Source organism: Sapajus apella, unplaced genomic scaffold (assembly GCF_009761245.1).
Source record: "Sapajus apella isolate SASKATOON/1434 unplaced genomic scaffold, GSC_monkey_1.0 scaffold9, whole genome shotgun sequence".
Lineage (NCBI taxonomy): Eukaryota > Metazoa > Chordata > Mammalia > Primates > Cebidae > Sapajus > Sapajus apella.
In genome coordinates this window covers 26,680,860-26,695,704 of record NW_022436949.1, presented here as the reverse complement: position 1 = coordinate 26,695,704, position 14,845 = coordinate 26,680,860, and positions in this window count along the sequence as shown.

Here is a 14,845-nt window from a genome sequence, read left to right as displayed (position 1 = left end):
AAATAGAGACAATTTGACTTCCTCCTTTCCTATTTGAATGCCCTTTATTTCTTTTTCTTGCCTGATTGCTCTGGCTAGAACTTCTAATACTATATTGAATAGCAGTGGTGAGAGCGGGCATCCTTGTCTGGTGCCACATTTCAAGGGGAATGCTTCCAGTTTTTGCCCATTCAGTATGATATTGGCTGTTGGTTTGTCATAAATAGCTTTTATTATTTTGAGATACGTTCCATTGATACCTAGCTTTTTGAGTGTTTTTAGCATAAAGGGCTGTTGAATTTTGTCAAAGGCCTTCTCTGCATCAATTGAGATAGTCATGTGGTTTTTGTCTTTGGTTCTCTTTATGTGGTGAATTACGTTTATAGACTTGCGTATGTTGAACCAGCCTTGCATCCCCGGGATGAAGCCTACTTGATCATGGTGGATAAGCTTTTTGATGTGCTGTTGCAATCAGCTTGTCAGTATTTTATTGAAGATTTTTGCATCTATGTTCATCATGGATATTGGCCTGTAGTTTTCTTTTCTTGTTGAGTCTCTGCCGGGTTTTGGAATCAGGATGATGTTGGTGTCATAAAATGATTTGGGAAGAATTCCCTCTTTTTGTATTGTTTGGAATAGTTTCAGAAGAAATGGTACCAGCTCCTCTTTGTATGTCTGGTAGAATTCAGCTGTGAACCCATCTGGACCTGGGCTTTTTTTGGGTGGTAAGCTCTTAATTGCTGCCTCAACTTCAGACCTTGTTATGGGTCTGTTCAGGGTTTCGGCTTCTTCCTGGTTTAGGCTTGGCAGGAGGCAAGTGTCCAGGAATTTATCCATTTCTTCCAGGTTTATTAGTTTGTGTGCATAGAGTTGTTTGTAATAATCTCTGATGATGGTTTGAATTTCTGTGGAATCTGTGGTGATATCCCCTTTATCGTTTTTTATTGCATCAATTTGGTTATTCTCTCTTTTCTTTTTTATTAATCTGGCTAGTGGTCTGTCTATTTTGTTGATCTTTTCAAAAAACCAGCTCCTGGATTTATTGATTTTTTGAAGGGTTTTTTGTGTCTCTATCTCCTTCAGTTCTGCTCTGATCTTAGCTATTTCTTGTCTTCTGCTAGACTTTGAGTTTTTTTGATCTTGCTCCTCTAGCTCTTTCAGTTTTGACGATAGGGTGTCAATTTTTGATCTCTCCTTGCTTCTCATGTGGGCACTTATTGCTATATATTTTCCTCTAGATGCTGCTTTAAATGTGTCCCAGAGATTTTGGTATGTTGTGTCTTCATTCTCGTTGGTTTCGAAGAACATCTTTATTTCTGCCTTCATTTCATTGTTTATCCAGTCAACATTCAAGAGCAAGTTGTTCAGTTTCCATGAAGCTGTGCGGTTCTGAGTTAGTTTTTGAATTCTGAGTTCTAACTTGATTGCACTGTGGTCTGAGAGACTGTTTGTTACGATTTCCGTTCTTTTGCATTTGCTGAGGAGTGATTTACTCCCAATTATGTGGTCAATTTTAGAGTAGGTGTGATGTGGTGCTGAGAAGAATGTATATTCTGTGGATTTGGGGTGGAGAGTTCTGTAAATGTCTATTAGGTTTGCTTGGTCCAGGTCTGAGTTCAAGTCCTGGATATCCTTGTTAATTTTCTGTCTGGTTGATCTGTCTAATGTTGACAATGGGGTGTTAAAGTCTCCCACTATTATTGTGTGGGAGTCTAAGTCCCTTTGTAAGTCATTAAGAACTTGCCTTATATATCTGGGTGCTCCTGTATTGGGTGCGTATATATTTAGGATCGTTAGCTCTTCTTGTTGCATTGATCCTTTTACCATTATGTAATGTCCCTCTTTGTCTCTTATGATCTTTGTTGCTTTAAAGTCTAATTTATCAGAGATGAGAATTGCAACTCCTGCTTTTTTTTGCTCTCCATTTGCTTGGTAAATCTTCCTCCATCCCTTTATTTTGAGCCTTTGTGTATCCTTGCATGTGAGATGGGTTTCCTGGATACAGCACACCGATGGGTTTTGTCTTTTTATCCAATTTGTCAGTCTGTGTCTTTTGATTGGGGCATTTAGTCCATTTACATTTAGGGTTAATATTGTTATGTGTGAATTTGATACTGCCATTTTGGTGCTAGCTGGCTGTTTTGCCCTTTAGTTGAGCTGGTACTTGTTGTTCCTTTATATGTGTAGATCCTCTTTCAGGAGCTCTTGTAGAGCTGGCCTGGTGGTGACGAAATTTCTGAGTACTTGCATGTTCCCAAAGGATTTTATTTTTCCTTCACTTATGAAGCTTAGTTTGGCTGGATAGGAGATTCTGGGTTGAAAGTTCTTTTCTTTAAGGATGTTGAATATTGGCCCCCATTGTCTTCTGGCTTGTAGGGTTTCTGCTGAGAGATCTGCTGTGAGTCTGATGGGCTTCCCTTTGTGGGTAACCCGACCTTTCTCTCTGGCTGCCCCTAGTATTTTCTCCTTCATTTCGACCCTGGTGAATCTGACGATTATGTGCCTTGGGGTTGCTCTTCTTGAGGAATATCTTTGTGGTGTTCTCTGTATTTCCTGGACTTGAATGTTTGCCTGCCTTGCTAGGTTGGGGAAGTTTTCCTGGATAATATCCTGCAGAGTATTTTCCAGCTTGGATTCATTCTCTTCGTCGCATTCGGGTACGCCTATCAAACGTAGATTAGGTCTTTTCACATAGTCCCACATTTCTTGGAGACTTTGTTCATTCCTTTTTACCCTTTTTTCTCCAGTCTTGCCTTCCCGTTTTATTTCATTGAGTTGATCTTTGACCTCTGATATCCTTTCTTCTGCTTGGTCAATTCGGCTGTTGATACTTGTGCATGCTTCACGAAGTTCTCGTGTTGCAGTTTTCAGCTCCATCAATTCACTTATATTCCTTTCTATTTTGTCCATTCTTGTTAGCATTTCGTCAAATCTTTTTTCAAAGTTCTTAGTTTCTTTGCATTTGGTTAGAACATGTTCTTTAAGTTCACAGAAGTTTCTTACTACCGACCTTCTGAATTCTGATTCTGTCATTTCATCACACTCATTCTCCATCCAACCTTGTTCCCTTGCTGGCGAGGAGTTGTGATCCCTTTTAGGAGGAGAGGTGTTCTGGTTTCGGGTGTTTTCATCCTTTTTGCGCCGGTTTCTTCCCATCCTTAAGGATTTATCCACCTGTCGACTTTGTAGTTGCTGGCTTTCAGATTGGGTCTCAAATCTTTCAGATTGATGTTCTGTTTGTTGATGATGAGGTTATTTCTGCTTCTTGGTTTTCCTTCTGACAGTCTGGCCCCTCTGCTGTAGGTCTGCTGAGGTTCACTCCAGGTCCTGCTTGCCTGGGGTTCACCTGCAGCAGCCTCTGCGCTTTCACTGGGAGCTGCAATCCTGAGCTGTTCCTAAACAGCCATCTTCGAAACGTCCTAATTATTTTTTTTTGAGACGGAGTTTCGCTCTTGTTACCCAGGCTGGAGTGCAATGGCACGATCTCGGCTCACCGCAACTTCTGCCTCCCGGGTTCAGGCAGTTCTCCTGCCCCAGCCTCCTGAGTCGCTGGGATTACAGGCACGTGCCACCATGCCCAGCTAATTTTTTGTATTTTTAGTAGAGACGGGGTTTCACCATGTTGACCAGGATGGTCTCGATCTCTTGACCTCGTGATCCACCCGCCTCAGCCTCCCACAGTGCTGGGATTACAGGCTTGAGCCACCTCGTCCGGACCAAGAACACTTTTACACTGTTGGTGGGAGTGTAAATTAGTTCAACCATTGTGGAAGACAGTGTGGCGATTCCTTAAGGACCTAGAAATAGAAATTCCATTTGACCCAGCAATCCCATTACTGGGTATATATCTAAAAGATTATAAATCATTCTACTATAAGGACACATGCATACAAATGTTCATTGCAGCACTGTTTACAATAGCAAAGACCTGGAACCAACCCAAATGCCCATCGATGATAGACTGGACAGGGAAAATGTGGTACATATACACCATGGAATATTATGCAGCCTTCAAAAATGATGAGTTTGGGTCCTTTGTAGGGACATGGATGAACCTGGAAACCATCATTCTCAGCAAACTGACACAAGAGCAGAAAATCAAACACCGCATGTTCTCATTCATAGGTGGGTGTTGAACAATGAGAACACATGGACACAGGGAGGGGAGCACTACACACTGAGGTCTCCTGCGGGGAAATGGGGGAGGGACTGGGTGGTGGGGAGAGAGCATGGGGAGAAATGCCAGATATAGGTGAAGGGGAGGAAGGCAGCAAATCACAATGCCATGTGTGTACCTATGCAACAATCTTGCATGTTCTTCACATGTACCCCAAAACCTAAAATGCAATTAAAAAAAAAGAAAAAAAAAAAACTTGCCAAAGATAAAGGAGCTAGAATTGTTATTTAAACTGAGATGTCTGACTTCAAAACATTGACTTTTTGTAGTTGACCATTCTCTCACAGTTGTAATGATTTTCTAGTATTCTCATTTATCATAGTTCAGAGGCAGATAATGGTAAATAAAAACCAAAAAGGACTCAAATTCATCACGTCTGAAAGGTTATCAAGAAACTAGTTCATCAGAGGAGTTTGTATGTTCCTTTTTTCTCTAGATCTTGAGAAAGAGCTGAAAGAATCATTTTTCTTTCTTGGATTTATGAGATCTAAGTCCAAGAATAGACCAGCGTTTTCTCAGATCCCTTCAGCTCTGTACTTCTGTGTTCTGTGTTGACTACCTCTTCTAGCTGCATATTCCATAAAGCGTAACTAGGACAATTAATTGAAGGAATAAAAGTGGGTGATGATAGTTAATATGCAATCTTCTATACAACCCCATTTTTCCCCTAAAATTTCCAATGACAGTTGTCTTAAAATTAGGGGATATAATGGGATAAGAATCAGCTGTCTAGAGAACTGCATGTTCTTATTGGTTTAGTTCTATTAGTTTCCTCAACTTTCAATATATCCTGAAATGGCCTGATTGCCCTAACTTGTTGCCCTAAATGACTAGCCACACTCGCTGGGGCTGTCAGGAGTTAGTAATGTTGCTGTATGGCCTTAGGTCAGATTTGCATATGTTATCCTTGTGCTTGATATAAATCGTGTTTCAAACAAAATATTATTAAATATCTTGGACTTTTTCCTGAACTGATAATGAACAAGTATGCTTGCCTACAGTTATTGAGTTAGATCAACCCACATCAGTATATATACATGTTTTTATTACAGGATATTTTTACAAATATAAAACCAATCTATTTAAGTTTTTCCCTTTATGTAAAATTTCTTTTGCATCATTTCAAGGCTGAGCTATAATCTAAAATTTCAGTCCAAGATTGCACAGGGCTCTGACCCTACAGCAAAGCAATAGGCTTAAAAGGTGGGATTTAGCCAGGTGCGGTGGCTCATGTCTATAATCCCAGTACTTTGGGAGGACAAGCCAGGCAGAGTATGAGGCCAGGAGATCGAGATCATCCTGGCAAACATGGTGAAACCCCATCTCTACTGAAAATACAAAAAATTAGCTGGGCATTGTAGTGCACACCTGTAATCTCAGCTACTCAGGAGGCTGAGGCAGGAGAACTGCTTGAACCCGGTATTCGAAGGTCGCAGCTGAGATTGCGCCACTGCACTGCAGCCTGGTGACAGTGCGAGACTCTGTCTCAAAAAAAAAAAAAAAAAAAAAAAGTATGCTTTGGGAAGAGTGGGGCTAGTATTTGCTAAGTCCCTTGGTCATTTCGTACTTCATCTAATTCCTTCCTGCAGCAAACAGTCTCCGGAAGGCCTCCCTCATGAAATCATCCAAATTTGTAGAGAAAATATCCACATTTATCATTAAGTGTTAGCTTAGAAGCCTGCTTTTGGAAGGAAGAAAATAAGAGCAAAGAGGAAAGGCTATCCTTTTCATTCCAGGGGATTTGGGGAAGAGAAGGAGAAGAAACATTAGCTCTCGAAAATGTATTTGCTTTCCCCAATGTTTTGGTTTCAAATAGCATCTTGTCTTCCCTGGTGAAAAGGTACTGTTTGAGAAGCAGTTAATAGGCAAGAGCTGAGCTGGTTCCATTTCCTACTTCATGGGGTATAAAAATAGCAATGTGAAGAAAGGATAAACAATCATGGAAAGCTAGCACAGTATGGACACCTAGCATTCACAGTGTTGCTTTTAAATTCTTAGAGTTTAGATTCTCTGTGGGAGTCATTCACCCAGCCTTTAGCAGGTACTGACAGACTTTAGGGAGGTGAACCTCAGTCACTCAGAGGAAATGGATTAGATTAGAGTGTACCAAGGGAAATTCCTGAAACTGCTTTATTTACTTTGCTAATTACCAGAATAAGGCCCAGTCTGAGCCCTCAACTGAATTTCTAAATCTATGGGCATTGCAGTGGTGCCCAAAGACTAGATTCAGTGGTTCTCCACCCTGGCTGTACATTAAAACAACCTGGTGAGTTCCAAAGACACTCAAGCTCAAGCTCAAACTAAGACCATTTAAACCAGCATCTCCAAGGGTTGGGGCCCTGGCACCACTGCTTTTCAGAATCTCCCCAGGTAATCACAATGTGCAGCCAGGGCTGAGAATGACTTTGTTAGCTGCAGATTACTATTATTCCAACAGTGGCGAGCAATTTTCACTCACTGACCTCATGTCTGACTCAGAGATTCTTAATTTTATTTATCACTCAGGAAGATAATATTTTAAGCACAGAAGAATTTTTCATATACAGAAGGATACATGGCATATTTATTTCGTGTTTAAAGGAGTTAAATTATGACAAGAGCACAAATTGAGGCATTCTATTACATCACAAAATGAGAATTATTCTTAGTTCACACACATGCTCTGCTCTTTGCAAGGTGAGACTTAAACAAAGATCTTCAACCTTGGCGCTATTGAGACGCTATTTTGCGGAAGGCTACCCTGCACATCGTAAGATGGTTAGTATTTTTCTTGACTTCCTCTTGCTTGGTTCCATTAGCATCCCCCTCCCAGTTGTGAAACCACATCCAGACAATAGAACAACATCATAGTGATCCAGACATTTGCTTAAACTGGGGAGAGGGTAGGAAAAGGCGAAAGTAGGCAAACACTAATCCTGGAGGTTAATCCATTACAGTCAAAACTGCTGTCAAGATAAGTAAAATTTCCAGTCTAGCCATCCTTGACAGCTACTTCCTCCTGAGAATATTTTCTCTTTCATTGTGACTGTCACTGGTTTTAAGGAATGCAACTGTCGGTAACTCAAGAAAGCGAGGTGTCAGATTGAGGGCTGTTTAGAACCCCAGGTATGGTCTGGAAAGAAGACATTAAGATGTGGATTAACAGGAGCTTTGAGTTTTCATAATTTCACATGACTCCTTTTTTCTCTTTTTTTCCTCACTCTCTTTTTAGATGTCAAGCATGTACGTAATTAAAACCAACCAGGCTCTAGTTAATTCTGTGACACTGCAGAACATATTTTATCATTAGTGATTATTCCATGTAAGAAATGAAGCTGGCAAAGCTCAATTTATGAGAAATGCATCAGAGTCATGAAAAGAATCTTGCGATACAAATTTCTGTAAATATGTTGTATAGGAAGACAGTATCTTTTTAATATAGATGAGTTCTATCTTTGAATATTAAAATTCCAAATTGAGGCCAGGTGTGGTGGCTCACATCTGTAATTCCAGCACTTTGGGAGACTGAGGTGGGTGAATAATGGGGTCAGGAGTTTGAGACCAGCCTGGCCACCATGGTGAGACCCTGTCTCCACTAAACATACAGGAATTAGCTTGGCGTGATGGTGCATACCTGTAGGCACAGCTACTTAGGAGACTGAGGCAGGAGAATGGCTTGAACATGGGAGGCAGACATTGGAGTGAGCCGAGATTGTGCCACTGCACTATAGCCTGAGCAACAGAGTGAGACTCCATCTCAAAGACAAAACCAAAACCAAAAGGAAGAACCTTGGTCTAATGGCCACAGAGGCTCACTTTGCAGTTACTATCTAGCACAAGTTGGGGCTAATCATACTTTCTCTCCTGGAAATAATTAGACTGGGAATCAGAAGTAGAGTCAATCCCTATTGGGGCTGCACTTGAGTGGTATAAAGTGGGTTGGTCATGTACATAGCATATCCCACATGTCAGAGATTCGTTTTCGGTGCCTAGCTAAGCACTTGATATACAATAGGATACAATAGGAGCTCCTTTTTTTTTTTTTTTTTTTTTTTTTTCTTCAGTGAGTACTAGGTGCTAGGCAGTGCTAGAAGACTTTTATATGTACTAACTAATTTAGTTCTCACAGCAACACTGTGAGAGATAGGTTTCACAGATGAACAAAGTCAGTTACAGAGAACTTAAATACCTTGCCCAAGACTAAGCAGCTAACTGGTAAGAGGTAGAGAAGCATCAGACAGCCTGGCTCCAAAGTCCAAGTTCTCAGCCACTATCCAGTTACTTCTACCTTTCCAAAGGATAAGAAGAGAGGAAGAAAAAAAGGGGAGGAAGGAGAGGGAAAACTCACCCAATTTTTTAAAATCCCTCTACATCCACAGAGTTAGCAATAGTGGATTCCACTACTTGCAAGCAACACTGATGGTTCATCATCCTCTGCAATGACTGAGACTTTGCTAAGGCCTATCTGAATGATGTCATGTGGCAGTGCTAAACACCCATAGCAAGGAAGGGGCATGGCCCCTATTTCTACCTCAAAGCAACTCTTTGGTCCCTCAGTTGTCAGGACTATAACATATTTTTTTCTCTGTGTAATGACCACCAGCTCAGAGAGAAAAGTTGGAAAATGTTGGAAAGGAGGCTACTTTTGTGACGTAAGGATAGACATAAAAAGCACGTTACTGTGAATGAACACGTGATTCAGCAGAAACCCAGGAAGACTTGTGCCCAAACATTTCCATATTTGAAAATCTGGTAACTGATTTCCAGATACATTCCTGGAATGTCAAGGGTCTTACCAAGATATGTCTTATTAGTTAATTAGCTTTAAATGCTTAGCATTTCGAATTCTTTCCTCCCATATGAGACTCTGCTTTTAACTGAGAGTTTGGCAAACTTTATAGGTAGAAAACTCACATTACTTTTTTACTCATTTTACATTTGAAATTTTTCGTTCAAAAAGGAAATAGTAAATGGTACAACAATCAGATCCAAGTAGCTTAAGATTAAATCTAAATAATTTTAGAGAAATGATAAAGTTATAATAAGATGGATTTCTCTGTTTAGATATTGTTTTATTGTACTGAGTCATTTTATGGCTTTGTGGGGAGGCTCTAGGCTAATGTTACAAAGAAACACACATGCTTTTTAGTAGCAACAAGTAACAAATCTGTAAACTAAGAAATGTCTAACCATGAACCTCCCCCCCACTGTCCCTCCCTTGGCCCTGCATCAACAGACCCCAGTGTGTGATGCTCCCCTCCCTGTGTCCATGTGTTCTCATTGAGCAACACCTGCCTATGGGTGAGAACGTACAGTGTTTGATTTTCTGTTCTTGTGTCAGTTTGCTGAGAATGATGGTTTCCAGATTCATCCATGTCCCTACAAAGGAAACAAACTCATGGTTTTTTATGGCTGCATAGTATTCTATGGTGATATGTGCCACATTTTCCTTGTCCAGTCTATTGTCGATGGGCATTTGGGTTGATTCCATGTCTTTGCTATTGTAAACAGTGCTTCTATGAACATAACTGTGCATGTTTCTTTATAATACATAGAATGATTTGTAATCCTTTGGGTATATACCCAGTAATGGGATTCCTGGGTTAATGGAATTTCTATTTCTAGGTCCTTGAGAAAGCACCAACTGTCTTCCACAATGGCTGAACTAGTTTACACTCCCACCAACAGTGTGAAAGTGTTCCTATTTCTCCATGTCCTTTCCAGCATCTGTTGTCTCCAGATTTTTTAATGATCGCCATTCTAACTGGCGTGAGATGGTATCTCAATGTGGTTTTGATTTGCATTTCTGTAATGACCAGTGATGATGAGCATTTTTTCATATGTTTGTTGAAAAATGTCTCTTTTGTCTCATATACGTCTTCTTTTTAAAAGAAAATGTCTTTGAAAATGAAAAGAAATGAAGAGAAAATGAATACCTTCTTTTCAAAAATGTCTCTGTTGTCTCATATATGTCTTCTTTTAAAAAGTATCTGTTCATATCCTTCTCCCACTTTTGGATGGGTTTGTTTGTTTTTGTCTTGTAAATCTGTTTTAGTGCTTTGTAGATTCTGGATATTAGCCCTTTGTCAGATGGGTAGGTTGCAAAAGTTTTTCCCATTCTGTTGATTGCTGGTTAACTCTAATGATGGTTTCTTTTGCTGTACAGAAGCTCTGGAGTTTAATTAGATCCCATTTGTCTATTTGGCTTTTGTTGCCAATGCTTTTGGTGTTTTAGTCATGAAGACCTTGCCTATGCCTATGACCTGAATGGTTTTGCCTAGGTTTTCTTCTAGGGTTTTTATGGTGTTAGGTCTTATGTTTAAGTCTTTAATCCATCTGGAGTTAATTTTAGTGTAAGGTGGCAGGAAGGGGTCCAGTTTCTGCTTTCTGCACATGGCTAGCCAGTTTTCCCAACACCATTTATTAAACAGGGAATCCTTTCCCCATTGCTTGTTTTTGTCAAGTTTGTCAAAGATCAGATGGTTGTAGATGTATGGCATTGCCTCCATGGTCTCTGTTCTGTTCCATTGGTCTATATCTCTGTTTTGGTACCAGTACCATGTTGTTTTGATTACTGTAGCTTTGTAGTATAGTTTGAAATCAGGTAGCATGATGGCTCTGGCTCTCTTCTTTTTGCTTAGGATTGTCTTGGCTATGCAGGCTCTCTTTTGGTTTCATATGAAGTTGAAGGTGGTTTTTTCCAGTTCTGTGAAGAAGGTCATTGGTAGCTTGATGGGGATAGAGTTGAATCTATAAATTACTTTGGGTAGTATGGCCATTTTCACAATATTGATTATTCCTAACCATGTGCATGGAATGTTTTTCTATCTGTTTGCATCCTCTCATTTCGTTGAGCAGTGGTTTGTAGTTCTCCTTGAAGAGGTCCTTTACATCCTTTGTTTGTTGTATTCCTAGGTATTTTATTCTCTTTGTAGCAATTGTGAATGGGAGTTTGCTCTTGATTTGGCTCTCTGTTAGTCTGTTATTGGTATATAGAAATGCTTGTGATTTCTGCACATTTATTTTGTATCCTGAGACTTTGCTGAAGTTGCTTATCAGTTTCAGGAGATTTTGGGCTAAGATGATAGGGTCTTCTAAATATACATTCATGTCGTCTGCAAATAGAGGCAATTTGGCTTCCTCTTTTCCTAATTGAATACTCTTTATTTTTCTTGCCTAACTGCTCCGGCTAGAACTTCCAATATTATATTGAATAAGAATGGTGAGAAAGGGCATGCTTGCCTAGTGCTGGATTTCAAAGGGAATGCTTCCAGTTTTTGCCCATTCAGTATAATATTGGCTGTAGGTCTGTTGTAAATAGCTTTTATTGTTTTGAGATATGTTCCTTTGATACCTAGTTTATTGAGCGTTTTTAGCAAAAAGTCCTGTTGAATTTTGTTGAAGGCCTTCTCTGCATCTATTGAGATAATCATGTGGTTTTTGTCTTTGATTCTGTTTATGTGGTGGATTACATTTATAGATTTGCTGATGTTGAACCAGCCTTGCATCCCTGGGATGAAGCCTACTTGATCATGATAGATAAGTTTTTGATGTGCTGTTGCAATCAGTTTGCCAGGATTTTACTAAAGATTTTTGCATCCATGTTCATCATGGATATTGGCCTGAAGTTTTTTTTTGTTGAGCCTCCCGGGTTTTGGTATCAGGATGATGTTGGTCTCATAAAATGGTTTCGGAAGGATTCCGTCTTTTGGTATTGCTTAGAATAGTTTTAGAAGGAATGGTACCAGCTCCTCTTTGTACATCTGGTAGAATTCAGCTGTGAACCTGTCTGGACCTGGACTTTTTTTGGATGGTAGGCTACTAGTTGCTGCCTCGACAACAGACCTTGTTATTGGTCTATTCAAGGTTTCAACTTCTTCCTGGTTTAGGCTTGGGAGAGTGCAAATGTCCAAGAATTTATCCATTTCTTCCACGTTTACTGGTTTATGTGCATAGAGTTGTTTGTACTAATCTCTAATGGTTTGTATTTCTGTGGAGTCAGTGGTGATATCCCCTTTATCATTTTTTATTGCATCTATTTGATTCTTCTCCCTTTTCTTTTTTATCAATCTGGCTAGCAGTCTGTCTATTTTGTTTATCTTTTCAAAAAACCAGCTCCTGGATTTATTGATTTTTTGAAGGGTTTTTTGTGACTCTATCTCCTTCAGTTCTGCTCTGATCTTAGTTATTTCTTGTCTTCTGCTAGCTTTTGAGTGTTTTTGATCTTGCTCCTCTAGCTCTTTCAATTTTGACAATAAGGGTGTCGATTTTAGGTCTTTCCTCACTTCTCATGTGGGCATTTATTGCTACAAATTACCCTCTAGACACTGCTTTAAATGTGTCCCAGAGATTCTGGTATGTTGTGTCTTCATTCTTGTTGGTTTCAAAGAACATCTTTATTTCTGGCTTCATTTCATTGTTTATTCAGTCAACATTCAGGAGCCAGTTGTTCAGTTTCCATGAAGTGCGGTTCTGAGTTAGTTTCTTAATTCTGAGTTCTAATTTGATTACCCTGTGGTCTGAAAGACTGTTTGTTATGATTTCCATTCTTTTGCATTTGCTGAGGGGTGATTTACTTCCAATTATGTGGTCAATTTTAGAGCAGGTGCCATGAGGTGCTGAGAAGAATGTATATTCTGTGGATTTGGGGTGGAGGGTTCTGTAGATGTCTATTAGGTCTACTTGGTCCAGATCCGAGTTCAAGTCCTGGAAATCCTTGTTAATTTTCTGTCTTATTGATCTAATATTGACAGTGGAGTGATAACATCTCCCACTATTATTGTGTGGGAGTCTAAGTCTCTCTGTAGATCATTAAGAACTTGCTTTATGTGCCTGGTTGCTCCTGTATTGGTTGTGTATATATTTAGGATCATTAGCTCTTCTTGATCCATTGATCCTTTTACCATTATATAATGCCTTTCTTTGTCTTTTTTTTTTTAATCTTTGTTGGTTTAAAGTCCATTTTATCAGAGACTAGGATTGCAACTCTTGCTTTTTTTTGCTCTCCATTTGTGTGATAGATATTCCTCCATATCTTTATTTTTAGCCTATGTGTGTCCTTGCACATGAGATGGGTTTCCCGAATATAGCACACTGATGGGTTTTGACTTTTTATCCAATTTGCCAGTTTGTGTCTTTTGATTGGGGCATTTAGTCCATTTACATTTAAGGTTAATATTGTTATGTGTGAATTTGATCCTGCCATTTTGATGCTGGCTGGATGTTTTGCCCATTAGTTGACACATTTTCTTTATTGTATCGTTGGTCTTTACCATTTGGTATGTTTTTGTAGTAGCTGGTTCTGGTTGTTCCTTTCCTTGTTTAGTGCTTCTTTCAGGAGCTCTTGTAAGGCAGAGCTGATGGTGACAAAATCTCTCAGCAACTCCTTGTCCATAAAGGATTTTATTTCTCCTTTGCTTATAAAGCTTAGTTTGGCTGGATATGAAATTCTAGGTTGAAAGTTCTTTTCTTTAAGGATGTTGAATATTGACCCCTACTCTCTTCTGGCTTGTAGGGTTTCTGCTGAGAGATCTGCTGTGAGTCTGATGGGCTTCTCTTTGTGGGTAGCCTGACCTTTCTCTCTTGCTGCCCTTAGCATTTTTTCCTTCATTTCAACTGGTGAATCTGACGATTATGTGCCTTGGGATTGCTCTTGTTGAGGAATATCTTTGTGGTGTTCTTTGTATTTCATGTACTTGAATGTTGGCCTGACTTTCTAGGTTGGTGAAGTTCTCCTGGATAATATCCTGAAGAGTGTTTTCCAGCTTGGATTCATTCTCTCCATCACATTCAGGTACACCTATCAAATGTATATTAGGTCTTTTCACATAATCCCATATTTCTTAGAGGCTTTGTTCATTTCTTTTCACTCTTTTTTCTCTATTTTTGCATCTTGTTTTATTTCATTGAGCTGATCTTCAATATCTGATATACTTTCTTCTACTTGGTCTATTCAGCTATTGAAAGTTGTGAATGCTTCATGAAATTATCATATTGTGTTTTTCAACTCCATTAAGTCATTTATATTCTTCTCTAAGCTGTTTCTTCTAGTTAGCATCTCATCTAACCTTTTTTCTAGGTTCTTGGTTTCTTTGCATTGGGTTACAACATGTTCTTTTAGCTCTGAGTAGTTTGTTATTACCCACCGTATGAAGCCTGTTACTGTCAGTTAATCAGATTCATTCTCCATCCATCTTTGATCTCTAGCTGGTGAGGAGTTGTGATCCCTTGGAGGAGGAGAGGCGTTCTAGTTTTTGGTGTTTTCATACATTTTGTGCTGGTTTGTTTCCATCTTAGTGGTTTTATCTACCTGTAGTCTTTGAAGTTGGTGACTTTTGGATCAGGTCTCTGAATGGATTTCCTTTTTCACTGATGTTGAAGCTATTTACTTCTGCTTCTTAGTTTTCCTTCTTACAGTCAGGCCCCTCTGCTGCAGGACCGCTAGAGGTCCACTCCAGACCCCGCTTGCCTGAGGATTGCTTGCAGGGGCTGCTTAACAGCAAGGGTTGCTGCCAAATTATTCCTCTGGTATCCTTGTCCCAGCAGGGTACCTGCCAGATGTTGGCCTGAGCTCTCCTTTATGAGGTGTCTCTTTGGGTATATGGGGGTCAAGGAGTTGCTTGAGGAGACAGTCTGTTCCCTACAGGAGCTCAAGTGCTGTGCTGGGAGCTCCATTGTTCCATACAGAGCTGCTGGGCAGGTACCTTTAAG